The 16,699-nt window shown below is 38.9% G+C and overlaps 1 protein-coding gene across 3 annotated transcripts in view; it reads right to left on the bottom strand.

Annotated features, from left to right (window-relative positions):
* Positions 1-16,699, bottom strand: part of LOC137294044 (orexin receptor type 2-like) — a 29,366-nt gene that overhangs the window by 4,213 nt on the left and 8,454 nt on the right. Inside the window, exon 1 of one of the 3 annotated variants that reach the window (XM_067824972.1) lies at positions 15,202-15,413. The exons of 1 other annotated variant lie outside the window; for it this stretch is intronic. The gene's annotated coding sequence lies outside the window, so the exon portion shown is untranslated. Of the gene's footprint in view, positions 1-2,454; positions 2,563-15,201; positions 15,414-16,699 lie in introns of those variants that run through there. One more of the 3 variants, XM_067824971.1, reaches the window with a different exon arrangement.

The raw sequence follows: 16,699 nt of genomic DNA, 5'->3' as shown, positions 1-16,699 counted from the left end.
CATTGTTATACAGTTAAAACATAATATGACTCCATAAAGTTAGTGAATGAGTTTAGTTGTACGCCGCAATTCCAGCTATTTGGCTGCGGTCTGTAATAATCGTGTCTGGACCAGACAATCCAGTGACAGGCATCCGTGAGCATCAGTCTACGCATTTGGGATACAACGACACGTGTTAAGCAAGTCAGCGAGTCTGAACACCCAATCTTGTTAGTCGACTGCACAAAAAACATACTTTATAAGAAGTTGACAGCTTCACTGTGGTATCTATCTATCGGGCGTTACGTAATATATTCTCCGACAAAGGATCACCAGTATGTTAGAAATACAGAAATATTCCTACAAACTGCTGGCTCCGTCCCTTTCATCAAAGTACTTATATACATTTGGTAACAGTTTGGCATATTTATTTCTAAGAAGCGTATTCTTAATAACATTCAGCAATGTATCGTACATACTAGCCTGATTAGCATACATACATATACGGACAAACCCTCAGTGGTTCCTTGAAAAATACTGAATGAGTCACTTATAGTCGATCTTCAACCTGTAACACGAGTGAATGAGTGAGTTTAGATTTAGTACGCAGCAATAGTCCAGCTATATGGCGGTGGTCTGTGAGTCTGGACCAGACAATCCAGTGATCAACAACATGAGCGTCGATCTGCGCAACTGGGAACCGATGACATGTGTCAACCAAGTCAGCAAGCCTGACCACCTGATCCCGTTAGTCACCTCTTACGACAGCATAGTCGCCACTTATGGCAATCATGGGTTGCTGAAGGCCTATTCTACCCCGTGGCCTTCACGGGTAAGCTGTAACACGACTGTAGAAAACAGAAGTACACATTATAAGTTACAGCATTCAATTGTGGGAATGAACCGGGCGTTTTTCTGAAAAAAAATGTTCATACCTGTAACTTATGACAACACAATTTGACCCCAGGTTGAGACAAATAATGTTCTGTGAGCCTCTACGAAATGACTCGTCATTTCATGAAAAATGTCATTCTTGAGCACTGACTACAGTGATATTCACTTACACAGGACAAACTCCCCAAATGCTTCGTTACAGTATTTTCAGAGTATTTATTTACCATTACAATACTGTTTCCACACCCAGTCACCCACTCACCCGCTCATTGCAACTTAGTAACACAGAAAAATATCACAGAGGTCACCATAGAAATACTTTCAAACCCGTGATTTTTAACACTTTCAATACATCTATAGCCGTTCAGTGTTGTTGGACGTCCTGTACCAGCCGTTCCTCTGGTTAAGGTTTCTCAAAAAATGAAAATGTTAAGCGAGCTGCCACCAGGGAAACATCAGATTGTGCAAGGAATGATATGTGCCTTTTCCCTTAGATGACGGAATTAGACAAACATTCTGTGTGTAATGATTGCGATATAAGACTGAAAAGCATTGTCTGAGCCTTATGGCGGATTATATCAGTAAAATTAAGGCCGATCGCGATCCACTAGAATAGGATGGCTAGTGCTTAACCACAACACGTTATTTAAAAAACAAAAACAAAAAGTATGTCCTTAAGATATTTTGTTTGGGTTCTTGTTATTGTGTTTTATTGCCAGTTATGAACCAGTTATCGCCCACCCCTCTACCCAACCCAATCCTATCCATCAAATATAAGTTTTTGTCCTTTTTGGATAAATAATATTCCTTCTGTTGATCAAACGTGTTCCTATCAAGAAGTTTATAACTTCTGCACATTCGCACAAGTACTATTCAACACTATAGTGTAGAAGAAACAATACAACATTACAATCTGCCTCGTCTAGAGCTCGTGTGGTCTTCATAACCCCAAAACAAACTGAAGTCATAAAAAGACGAAGTTATAGTCAGAAATACGTGTCCTGCGAATCGCTGAAGGACAACGATCACCACACTTAATACCTTCACCCGGCAGTAAGGTGCTCAACAATCAAAGACACGCTTGGTCAACCTCACTGTACTCAGATCGGGTAGGCTGGGTATGTCGAGATCATTCAAGTACGCGGAACTGCTGTTGTCAACTACCCATTCATGATGTGGTTAATCCATTCAGTATAATATTCATTCATACTGCACTAAGTAATACTCATTCAAGTATACATGGCTAGACACGCACCCGTGTGATCGAGAAGGGATTTGGCTGAAGTTGGTAACAGAAAATAATGCAATTCACGAAGCACGATCACATTGTGCGTTTCGTTCCACTTGTAAACTCGTGCCATCGATGTAATAGAGACTGTTTGAGAGAGTTAGAGAGAGAGAGAGAAGAGAAGAGAAAGAGGAAAAGAAAGGGGGTGGGTGGGCGGAGATCTGACAGTGGTATAAGTAAATCTGACTGGTAAACAATATAACACGCACCACATAAACTCAATAGTACCTACAGCATGTCCCTGCATACACACACTGAACATTATAACTAACATGGCTAAACATTATACTTACAAGCCTTTCGTCTCAAACTGCAACCCAAGCGTCCACTCAGGGCAATAACAACTTCAAGTGGACGTCCCTCACATTTAGCTGTAACTTACGATTGTTTCCTCAAAGATCGGCGAGTCAAGTAAGACGCTAACTAAATACACAGCATTACGGACGTAGGCAGGGCGAGTGTTAATGAGTAGCCAATCGCATGACACGATCGAGGGTGGTGTGTCAGCTATGCTGGGCATGACATGTGATTTGTAAAGGAACTTGTAGATCGCAGCATTAGACACGATACTCACAGATACAGAGGATATTACACGTGTTTTGTGAAATATGATGTATCTGGTATAGAACGACATGATATTGTCATGAAAGGCGTAGTTTGGTTTTCGAAGAAAAATATAAACTATACAACACATATCAGCAACAGTTGCTATCATTTAATTTATTTGACACAGTTTGAGTAAGATCAGCATTGGTATCCATCAAGTGATCCTTTTGGTCTCAACATAAACGTCAACACTCGGTGCTGGCGAACGAATACACAACAACCATAAATAAACATGGCTTACCAAGAGTAATTGGAGAGCGCGATTGACAAAATCATCAACTATTTACTGTGTCTTTAAGCATATATGCGGGCAGTGGCCGCTGCAAGTCGAGTGAAATAAAGTCACTGGTACGTAAAACGTTACACTAACAACTAGTCTCTGAAATGAAAATATATTTTACAGAAAACAAAGAACATAGTAAAAAATAAAATACAATGAAAAGGAGCCCTGCGACTTTCTTCATTTCCTGAAGCTGTCGAAGAATATAGTTGCCACATTTTCTAGACCTGCGTGGGTTAGGGTTTATTGGATATGTTTTCTTAAAGGTTTGTATGACTATATCGTCTATAGTTTATCTGCGACATCCAACCATAGCCGGTTGTCACTATGTCATTTACTGTGTACAAACAGTGTTTCTGCGACATCCAACCACAGCCAGGCGTCACTATGTTGTTTATAGTGTACAAACAGTTTATCTGCGACATCCAACCATAGCCAGTTGTCACTATGTCGTTTATTGTGTACAAACAGTTTATCTGCGACATCCAACCATAGCCAAGTATCACTATGTCGTTTATAGTGTACAAACAGTGTTTCTGCGACATTCAACCATTGCCAGGTATCACAAGTCGGTTATAATGAACAAACGGTTTATCTGCCATATTCAACCATAGCCAGGTATCACAAGTCGGTTATAATGAACAAACGGTTTATCTGCCATATTCAACCAAAGCCAGTTGTCACTATGTCGGTTATATTGAACAAACGGTTTATCTGCGACATTCAACCATTGCCAGGTATCACAAGTCGGTTATATTGAACAAACGGTTTATCTGCCACATTCAACCATTGCCAGGTATCACAAGTCGGTTATATTGAACAAACGGTTTATCTTCCATATTCAACCATTGCCAGGTATCACAAGTAGGTTATATTGAACAAACGGTTTATCTGCCACATTCAACCATTGCCAGGTATCACAAGTCGGTTATATTGAACAAACGGTTTATCTTCCATATTCAACCAAAGCCAGGTATCACAAGTCGGTTATATTGAACAAACGGTTTATCTTCCATATTCAACCATTGCCAGGTATCACAAGTCGGTTATATTGAACAAACGGTTTATCTGCCATATTCAACCAAAGCCAGGTATCACAAGTCGGTTATATTGAACAAACGGTTTATCTGCCATATTCAACCATTGCCAGGTATCACAAGTAGGTTATATTGAACAAACGGTTTATCTGCCATATTCAACCATTGCCAGGTATCACAGGTCGGTTATATTGAACAAACGGTTTATCTGCCATATTCAACCATTGCCAGGTATCACAAGTCGGTTATATTGAACAAACGGTTTATCTGCCATATTCAACCAAAGCCAGGTATCACAAGTAGGTTATTTTGAACAAACGGTTTATCTGCCATATTCAACCAAAGCCAGGTATCACAAGTAGGTTATATTGAACAAACGGTTTATCTGCCACATTCAACCATTGCCAGGTATCACAAGTCGGTTATATTGAACAAACGGTTTATCTTCCATATTCAACCATTGCCAGGTATCACAAGTCGGTTATATTGAACAAACGGTTTATCTGCCATATTCAACCATTGCCAGGTATCACAAGTCGGTTATATTGCAGCGAACGGTTTATCTGCCATATTCAACCATTGCCAGGTATCACAAGTCGGTTATATTGAACAAACGGTTTATCTGCCATATTCAACCATTGCCAGGTATCACAAGTCGGTTATATTGAACAAACGGTTTATCTTCCATATTCAACCATTGCCAGGTATCACAAGTCGGTTATATTGAACAAACGGTTTATCTGCCACATTCAACCAAAGCCAGGTGCCACAATGCCGGTTATATTGCAGCGAACGGTTTATCTGGTGAAGTCAACCATAGCCAGGTATTACGATATCAAACGGTGTATCTGCAATGGCCAATTTTCCCCGGGTATTATGAAGGCTGTTACAGCGAACATAATGTAGCCCTTGGGCCGCTGTTGTTTATGTGAATAAGACATTCTGAATATAACTCGGGAACGTTTTTCTGTAGTACTGCTTGACATATGTCGGACATAAGATAAGGAATATGCGGGTAGATTTGTCACACTTGATAGGTAACAGTAGAATGCACCAAGTCTCGTTTAGCACCTTTATTACCGTTCTCTTCCCACAGAACGTACTTGTCATATCTTCCTACGAAGGACGCTATGACAAGTAACCTCTGTGGGAGGCCGCACTCACCAATATTCCAGCCATATGGCGGTGGTCTGTACATAATCGGATCTGGATCAGACAATACTGTGATCAACATCACTGATGTGTGTCAACCAAATCAGAGGGCCATGTCCACCCGATTCCTTTAACCGACACCTACGACAAGTATGGGTTACTGAAGACGAGAATCCATCAGACGAGACGATCCATTTATCGGAGTAAATCTGTACTGGAACCATATGTTTGGGACTGGAAAATTACCCCGAGGGAAACATAACCTCGACACATTCATGACAAACAAATTATCACGAAGAGAAGGAAGAAGCAGCCACCCAGCTTTTACTTCGAGACAATGGTAAATTCGACTTAGTAGTGCTTGACTGAAGAATACGATAATAGGGTTGTGGGAAGCCTGTGATGTGGGTCATCGCACAAAAGAGAACTTACTTGGTTCGATTCCAGGGTGAATCCCATTCTGATAGCTGTTATATGACGACATTGCTTCTCAAGTATTGTCCGAACCGCTCCCTACGTTCACCAGAAGACGAAGCTCTTCACAACCCCCCTCACACAAACAGCAAATGGGTGATAGAGGATTCTCTGTAAAGGCTGCAATTTAGTGGCATCAGTTGCCACGACATATCCAACCGGGCAGAGACCACTCAGTTTGAAGCTTTTTGAAAACGTTCTTCAATGACGCCAACAACTCAGTTTTTCAATCCAAAGCTGACATACTGAGGCCCGTTCCACGAATCTCTCGTAAGCTTAAGATCTCGTAAGTTTCATCGTAGCCTCCCTACGTTCTATACTGTAACATAGGAGGTACGAATGCTACGAGAAAGGTTACGAGATCCTAGGTTTACGAGAGCTGTGTGAAACGGGGCCCTGATCAGAATCTTTTAAGCGTCCCTGATCAGCAAACGTTTGAAGAAATGTGCTGTACATATCAATAATAATCATTAATATGTATTTAATTTGACTAAAATATTGCTCAAAGTGGCGTAAAACCAAACACATTCACTGCGTAAGGTCTGGATCCATAATTACTGTAAATAAGACGATTACGAAAACACGCACGTGTAACATATCACATGGGAACTATGTATTCTCAAAGCGAGCTTGAACCTAAATGCGGAATGTAAGCCCTAAGTTCTTTGTTGTTTGGCGTTTCATAATCAAGGTCATTCCGTGACTCTTTCATTACTGGATCTAGGTTAGGTCGTAATATCTTGTCAACCCATTCACAACTGGCATATACACAAAAAACGCAATTAGACTGCCAAGAGATATGAGGTTATATATATCCCAGTATCACTCTCAACAACACAATCATATCGTGTTCATTCAGTCTGCTGTATGTGATGTAACGCAAGCCTGGTAACAATACCCCGACGCCCCATATCACCATTCTTTTCCAGTACAGGTTAAGCATTCATATGTAATGTATACCGTATTGTAGACATGTTCATTCACACAACTCACATGAACATGGGATAATGTGAAATATACTAATCAGAAGTTGTCAGGGAGCACCCTAACATACCAAACCACCATGACAGATTAACCATGCAGCAATAGGACAAAAATCAGATGTTCTTTAACTCCTGTTGAGTCGTATATCTGTGTAAATATAAAGCATGTAGACAGGTATTAATATTCTACAGGTCATAATTTTCTACTATTTGTTACACCTAATCGTGAGGCATTACAGGACATTATTAGCTAAACACAGGATCGACCGTAGTCAGTCATACTGACCCTGAAACAAATACCCAAGAAAGTCTTAAATATGAGGCAAGTCATTTCTGGAAATGAAGAAAGCGTTTGTGCTTCTTTTCATTATAATCTATTAATATGATTTTGGAAAAAGAACTCTGATCATAACAGGGACTTGATGTTAGTCTAGGTCCGCTGGTGAATGCAAGAATTGGTGTCTGTCAAAGTTGTCTGTAAGGAAAGGGTGGTCAGACTAGCATGTGTTTCTTCGTGGATGAAATCGATTACCAGTTGTTCAGATGGATGCACAATCACTGGATTGTTTTACCTACGCCCCAATAAATACAGAGCTGTGTCATACAATATGGAATATTGCTTAGCACAGCGTTGAACAAGAAGAAGACACAGCTAAAATAAAACAAACATAACTAAATTATACTGCGACGTAATCGACAGTTTTCGTTTAAACGTTCCGGAATGAATTGTTGTGTATTCTAGCAGGAGGGATGCTTTAAAAACAATGACAAACTGCCCCCTCAACATACTTTAACATGTCTCTTTAATGAGGTGATAGGTTCGTTCGTTTACTACAGATAATACGAGCTATCACAGTCTGTTGAACAGACACGTGTTAAGTACACTTGTAACCATTTTGAAAAACGCAACACATAAAATATACATTACTTAAAGATCAGGATATTAACTATTTTGAGCAACCTAAGTAATATTTGCTGTAGCCACGTATCAAGCAATAGCAATTTCACAAAAATGTTTTTAATGATCGCCATTACTACTGAAACATTAATATCGTGTTCCATACATGGCTCTTCGGAATAATATTCTTTATACCCCACATGTTGTAAAAGGAAGAATCTCACAACATGCTAGCATTTTAATAAAATTTGTCTTAGAATTACGGCGAACAGTTATTTGTTTCACTAGATCATTTCCCCCTATATTTCTTAGAATATCAGTCTTGAAAGAGAACGCGTGTGTGGACGCCAGCTTGCAAGTAGGTATTCCGGGTTACTTCACCGTGACTTCGTCAGCGATGACCACCAGCCTACATGGGGGGTGAAACGCAGCGTTTCCTCTAGATGGCGACCAGTCACAATGTTTGCATCCGGATATCAAATACGGAATTCGTCCTAGTGACTATTCATAATTCATAAGGCGAATATTAAATCTATCTCGAGGTATGCAGAGTAATGTAACCTGAGAATCGATTTAGCCACATCTGATATACATCATATACAAAAACGTGAGCGACTTAGGTTTTACGCCGCTTGTGGCAAGTTTCCAGCAATGTCACGGCGGGGAACATCAGAAATGAGCTTCACACATTGTGCCAATCATAGGGGACTCGAAGCCGGGTCTTCGGCGTTAGGAGCGAACGCCTTCACTACTAGGCTATCATTCCATTTACAAAACAAGAGTCATCAGAAGATGACATATCCCCCCGGCCCCCACATATTTGAAAGGACAAATCATCCGACAGTTACTTATTGTGTTTTTAGACCAAGTCTGAATTGTTTCCATGGATTTCATGAAAAAGAATCAGATAAAGTCACCATTTCAAGATCTGCCTCGTATATCTGCCAAGAGCTTCTGAAAGATATGAAATGGCTTTCGAGTTGTGCTCAGCAAACGAAGTCAGCAACGAGTTCATGGAACCGAGAAAATAATACATCATAAAAACCTGTAAATAGCAAAAGGCACCACATTGGGGTCTGCCACACATATCTACCAAGTAACACTGACAGATATTAAGAAGTTTCTGAGTTCTGCTCCGAAAACGAAACACACCTCTCACTTTTGAGACTAAGTACCAAGCGCTTCCATGGAAACCGAGAAACTAAGAAATCCCAAAAACCTGTAAGTAGCAAAATGCACCACTTTAGGTTCCGACTGATATATCTACCAAGTTCCGCAGAAAAATATTGAATGGTTTTTAAGTTCTGCTCCGGAAACGAAACACATCCCTCCATTTTGAGACTAAGTTCCAAACATAGCAAAAGGCACCATTGCAGCTTCTGATTGGTATATCTACCAAGTTTTGCAGAAATATATTGAACGGTTTTTGAGCTCTGCTCCGGAAACAAGCCCATTCCTCCATTTTGAGACTGTACCAAACATTTCCATGGAAACCAATAAAATAATAAATCACAAAAACCTGTAAATACCAAATGGCACCACTTTGGGGTCTGTCACACATATCTTCCAAGTTTTGCAGAAAAATATTGAACGGTTTTTTAGTTCTCCGGAAACGAAGCCCGCGCCACCATTAGACTAACACCGAAATGCCCAAACTCTGTAAATAGCAAAAGGCACAACTATAGGTTGAGATCATTATATCTGTCAAGTTTGGTCTAAAAATAGTGAACGGTTTCTGAGTTATGCTTCGGAAACAAAATGATTACGGACGGACGGACGGACGGACAGACAAGGCGTTACATGCCGGGGGGATGAAAAGAATGGTCAATTCGTCAAATATATTCTCGTAACAGCTTATCCCTGCTCTACTGTACAATATTTATAACAGGTTAAAATACACTTCAAATACTTTATGAAAAAAATCTTCAAAATATGTTCATTGTTATTATCCGAACTGATTTACAAAGTTTCTAATCGTCCAACGTAAAACATCAGCCAATGAGATGCTGAAGGAAAACGGTATAAACTGGAGGAATATTAGATGCGGTAAGTACCTGATTGAACTGCCGACACCGGGATGGTTCCTTGGTGTCTCTGTGCACATTAAGATCATTCGTCTCCCTTATTCTCAAGCAGAGTCAGTCTCCCAATGAAATCTTTCGCCATCATGGTCGTAGAACACTGATGTGACAGACATGTCTTTGCTGACATGAAAATCAGGAATACGTGCGTTATCATTTATTAGAGCCAGATTGGGTATATACCTCATTTACACCACGACGGCGACGTCCCCACTCTGAGAGCGGGAGGTCGGTGGTTGGACGACATAACAAATGACGTTAGAACATACAGATCCCGGCAACAGTCCGGAGGAGCACGCACGCACGCAAACACACACACACACACACACACACACACACACACACACACACACACACACACACACACACACAAAATGATCACCGTTATTACCTCACTCCGTCAAATATATGAATGTCTTGGTAAGCGATTCACGGGTTGGCGGTAAGTAGTTAAGAGATAGACATATTTTGTTGGAAAATATGACGTATATACCGTGATAATGCACCTCTGATTGATTTAAATTAACCAATCACAATCCAGTACTTATTGAATTCACGGTAGAATGTGTCCTCAACTGTGAGTGAACGTTCCCAGAGAAGTCAGAAAGACTTCCTAATCAAGGGGGTTCAGATTAATGTGATTACACTACATACAATAAAATATCGACTTTCCATTTATGTTAAACTGCATTTTAATACGAGTTATGACATATGCAACCAATGAGCTTCAAAACTGAAAGATACAGTGGCATGTAACTTTAAAACTGGTATAAGGTTTATACTGTAACTGACGAGGTCTTAGTACCATATTAAAGTGAGGCGTATAACGCTAAAAAGTGCCATGAGGATATATATACTGTCACTGATGGGATCTTAGTACTATGTAATCTTAAGGGATCATATATAGTACCAAGACCACGTCACTAACAGCATATATCTTGATGGCAGTTTTTAACGTTACAGGCCTCTGTGTTGAAAATGCCGTGTAAAGTTTGATCATGATGTTACACTAAATTTGAGGGCATATGTTATTCTTTACACTAAATTACATCGTATCTCCTACTTGTAACACTTCATCAAAGCACATCTGATATTTGTGACACTATATTACATCGCATCTCCTACTTGTAACACTTCATCAAAGCACATCTGATATTTGTGACACTAAATTACATCGCATCTCCTACTTGTAACACTTCATCAAAGCACATCTGATATTTGTGACACTAAATTACATCGCATCTCCTACTTGTAACACTTCATCAAAGCACATCTGATATTTGTGACACTAAATTACATCGCATCTCCTACTTGTAACACTTCATCAAAGCACATCTGATATTTGTGACACTAAATTACCTCGCATCTCCTACTTGTAACACTTCATCAAAGCACATCTGATATTTGTGACACTATATTACATCGTATCTCCTACTTGTAACACTTCATCAAAGCACATCTGATATTTGTGACACTATATTACATCGTATCTCCTACTTGTAACACTTCATCAAAGCACATCTGATATTTGTGACACTAAATTACATCGCATCTCCTACTTGTAACACTTCATCAAAGCACATCTGATATTTGTGACACTATATTACATCGTATCTCCTACTTGTAACACTTCATCAAAGCACATCTGATATTTGTGACACTATATTACATCGCATCTCCTACTTGTAACACTTCATCAAAGCACATCTGATATTTGTGACACTATATGACATCGCATCTCCTACTTGTAACACTTCATCAAAGCACATCTGATATTTGTGACACTATATTACATCGCATCTCCTACTTGTAACACTTCATCAAAGCACATCTGATATTTGTGACACTATATTACATCGCATCTCCTACTTGTAACACTTCATCAAAGCACATCTGATATTTGTGACACTATATTACATCGCATCTCCTACTTGTAACACTTCATCAAAGCACATCTGATATTTGTGACACTGTATTACATCGCATCTCCTACTTGTAACACTTCATCAAAGCACATCTGATATTTGTGACACTATATTACATCGCATCTCCTACTTGTAACACTTCATCAAAGCACATCTGATATTTGTGACACTATATTACATCGTATCTCCTACTTGTAACACTTCATCAAAGCACATCTGATATTTGTGACACTATATTACATCGCATCTCCTACTTGTAACACTTCATCAAAGCACATCTGATATTTGTGACACTATATTACATCGTATCTCCTACTTGTAACACTTCATCAAAGCACATCTGATATTTGTGACACTATATTACATCGCATCTCCTACTTGTAACACTTCATCAAAGCACATCTGATATTTGTGACACTATATTACATCGCATCTCCTACTTGTAACACTTCATCAAAGCACATCTGATATTTGTGACACTATATTACATCGTATCTCCTACTTGTAACACTTCATCAAAGCACATCTGATATTTGTGACACTATATTACATCGCATCTCCTACTTGTAACACTTCATCAAAGCACATCTGATATTTGTGACACTATATTACATCGTATCTCCTACTTGCAACACTTCATCAAAGCACATCTGATATTTGTGACACTATATTACATCGTATCTCCTACTTGTAACACTTCATCAAAGCACATCTGATATTTGTGACACTATATTACATCGCATCTCCTACTTGTAACACTTCATCAAAGCACATCTGATATTTGTGACACTATATCACATCGCATCTCCTACTTGTAACACTTCATCAAAGCACATCTGATATTTGTGACACTATATTACATCGTATCTCCTACTTGTAACACTTCATCAAAGCACATCTGATATTTGTGACACTATATTACATCGCATCTCCTACTTGTAACACTTCATCAAAGCACATCTGATATTTGTGACACTATATTACATCGTATCTCCTACTTGTAACACTTCATCAAAGCACATCTGATATTTGTGACACTATATTACATCGCATCTCCTACTTGTAACACTTCATCAAAGCACATCTGATATTTGTGACACTAAATTACATCGCATCTCCTACTTGTAACACTTCATCAAAGCACATCTGATATTTGTGACACTATATTACATCGCATTTCCTACTTGTAACACTTCATCAAAGCACATCTGATATTTGTGACACTAAATTACATCGCATCTCCTACTTGTAACACTTCATCAAAGCACATCTGATATTTGTGACACTATATTACATCGTATCTCCTACTTGTAACACTTCATCAAAGCACATCTGATATTTGTGACACTATATTACATCGTATCTCCTACTTGTAACACTTCATCAAAGCACATCTGATATTTGTGACACTATATTACATCGTATCTCCTACTTGTAACACTTCATCAAAGCACATCTGATATTTGTGACACTATATTACATCGTATCTCCTACTTGTAACACTTCATCAAAGCACATCTGATATTTGTGACACTATATTACATCGTATCTCCTACTTGTAACACTTCATCAAAGCACATCTGATATTTGTGACACTATATTACATCGCATCTCCTACTTGTAACACTTCATCAAAGCACATCTGATATTTGTGACACTATATTACATCGCATCTCCTACTTGTAACACTTCATCAAAGCACATCTGATATTTGTGACACTATATTACATCGTATCTCCTACTTGTAACACTTCATCAAAGCACATCTGATATTTGTGACACTATATTACATCGCATCTCCTACTTGTAACACTTCATCAAAGCACATCTGATATTTGTGACACTATATTACATCGCATCTCCTACTTGTAACACTTCATCAAAGCACATCTGATATTTGTGACACTATATTACATCGCATCTCCTACTTGTAACACTTCATCAAAGCACATCTGATATTTGTGACACTAAATTACATCGTATCTCCTACTTGTAACACTTCATCAAAGCACATCTGATATTTGTGACACTATATTACATCGCATCTCCTACTTGTAACACTTCATCAAAGCACATCTGATATTTGTGACACTATATTACATCGTATCTCCTACTTGTAACACTTCATCAAAGCACATCTGATATTTGTGACACTATATTACATCGTATCTCCTACTTGTAACACTTCATCAAAGCACATCTGATATTTGTGACACTATATTACATCGCATCTCCTACTTGTAACACTTCATCAAAGCACATCTGATATTTGTGACACTATATTACATCGTATCTCCTACTTGTAACACTTCATCAAAGCACATCTGATATTTGTGACACTATATTACATCGTATCTCCTACTTGTAACACTTCATCAAAGCACATCTGATATTTGTGACACTATATTACATCGCATCTCCTACTTGTAACACTTCATCAAAGCACATCTGATATTTGTGACACTATATTACATCGTATCTCCTACTTGTAACACTTCATCAAAGCACATCTGATATTTGTGACACTATATTACATCGTATCTCCTACTTGTAACACTTCATCAAAGCACATCTGATATTTGTGACACTATATTACATCGCATCTCCTACTTGTAACACTTCATCAAAGCACATCTGATATTTGTGACACTATATTACATCGTATCTCCTACTTGTAACACTTCATCAAAGCACATCTGATATTTGTGACACTATATTACATCGTATCTCCTACTTGCAACACTTCATCAAAGCACATCTGATATTTGTGACACTAAATTACCTCGCATCTCCTACTTGTAACACTTCATCAAAGCACATCTGATATTTGTGACACTATATTACATCGTATCTCCTACTTGTAACACTTCATCAAAGCACATCTGATATTTGTGACACTATATTACATCGTATCTCCTACTTGTAACACTTCATCAAAGCACATCTGATATTTGTGACACTATATTACATCGCATCTCCTACTTGTAACACTTCATCAAAGCACATCTGATATTTGTGACACTATATTACATCGCATCTCCTACTTGTAACACTTCATCAAAGCACATCTGATATTTGTGACACTATATTACATCGTATCTCCTACTTGTAACACTTCATCAAAGCACATCTGATATTTGTGACACTATATTACATCGTATCTCCTACTTGTAACACTTCATCAAAGCACATCTGATATTTGTGACACTATATTACATCGCATCTCCTACTTGTAACACTTCATCAAAGCACATCTGATATTTGTGACACTATATTACATCGCATCTCCTACTTGTAACACTTCATCAAAGCACATCTGATATTTGTGACACTATATTACATCGTATCTCCTACTTGTAACACTTCATCAAAGCACATCTGATATTTGTGACACTATATTACATCATTATCTACTTTATGTTTCAATAATTCAACCAGATTCAAATGTCCAAAATCCGTGACAAGAACTACGACACGTGAAACTGGCCACGCGCTGTATGGGCCAAGAGCTGCTATATGTACACATGGCACTAGTCCCGGAGTCCGCCCTTGTCTAACAATGTCCCAACACACTGGCGTCCTGCAGTGACATAACATTACTTACATTCTACCACAATGGAAGACCCTCACGCCACGACTCGATACAGACCGGTCACTCTACATCCCCGCTCGCCCGTCTCTCAGGTATGTCTTGTATCTATTCATCAGTGTGGAATATTATCGCATCAATTAACCGACATTCGCTCACAGGCGCGTCTCCCTTATTCAACAGGAAACCAGGGGATTCTCGTCGTATCCTCTGTGTTGTACATCAATGTTTACAGCCCAAACACCACCGCCTTCCACCCCCGCACTGACACGCAAACAAATGGCCTGAAATACGCAGGCAAAACCACTTCAAATAAAAATAAAACCACCACGCGATTACAAGCCCGAATCCGAGTTCGGTTAAGTTAACAAGGAATGGGGAACAAATCTTTTGGCATGGAGGAAAAAACGTTACCTCTTTCAATGAGGAAGTGTTTCGTGGCTAGATTAACTACTCATTGGGCTTCGGGGGTAAAGTAAACACGAGGTAATACTACACACTAATACTAAGATATATGGCTGATTTTATCGGATATACTGACTGGCGCACCCAGTAGGTGAAAGCCAATCATATATGTATGGTATATAGTGAGCTGTGCCACAACAAATGTGTTAACAACTGGACTTTATACCGTGACACAAGTACGGCATGACGTGTTGGATTATTAATAATACTACGTATAGGTATACTAATATCCACTCAGTTTCATGCACACTTAGTCAAAACTACTGCTTGAAATGGGATGTTCCCAATGTGTTTTGAAGTATAGCCTTGTTCACCCATCAGCAGTAATGAACTAGCCCACTATGCCATATGAGTTGCAGACGCACTGGTACCAAACCCTTGAAACTGTAAACAAACTATAATAAACAAAACAGAAGGCACGTTATTCCACGCACAAATTAAATTAAATATATGGTACCAATACATTCTATTAGTTTATTGGCAATTGATTTGTTGTACGTGGCTTCCACAAATATATACATGTTCGGGAGATTTATTTATATATAGCCCACTGAGCTTGTTTGCCAATCCCATTTCTTTCTCTTGAAATAAAATATGTTTAAAACAAAGTTAATTTTACATGTTGAAACTGTTTGAAACAACAAAACCTCTAGTCGTCTGAACTAGAAATGTTACATATACTATTTAAAACAAAACCTGTGCAACATATATATTTATATAAAGTGACTTGAATAGTTTAAGCTATCGTTCGGAAAAGAAAGACATTGTGTCCAAATGCCCTTTGTGTATAGCGAATAACTTGAAGACGCTGTCAGTCTGAGACGTGATTGATCCAACCATTTCTGATATTATTTATGAGTGATGTAAAGCTGTTGCTGCGAAAGTGATCAGCATTCCGATGTGTATGAAATATCGCCCTCCATGAGCGATGGGTTCAGTTGTAATACACGACACGTGGGTGAGGCGTTGCATGTACGGTCCTTGTCGAGCATGTTATCTTTCCGTTACAGACCATCCTTTAAACATTCTGGGGGGAACTTGAGGCTTT

Source organism: Haliotis asinina, chromosome 8 (assembly GCF_037392515.1).
Source record: "Haliotis asinina isolate JCU_RB_2024 chromosome 8, JCU_Hal_asi_v2, whole genome shotgun sequence".
Taxonomy (NCBI): Eukaryota; Metazoa; Mollusca; class Gastropoda; order Lepetellida; family Haliotidae; genus Haliotis; species Haliotis asinina.
This window is presented reverse-complemented; position numbering and strand designations above follow the sequence as displayed.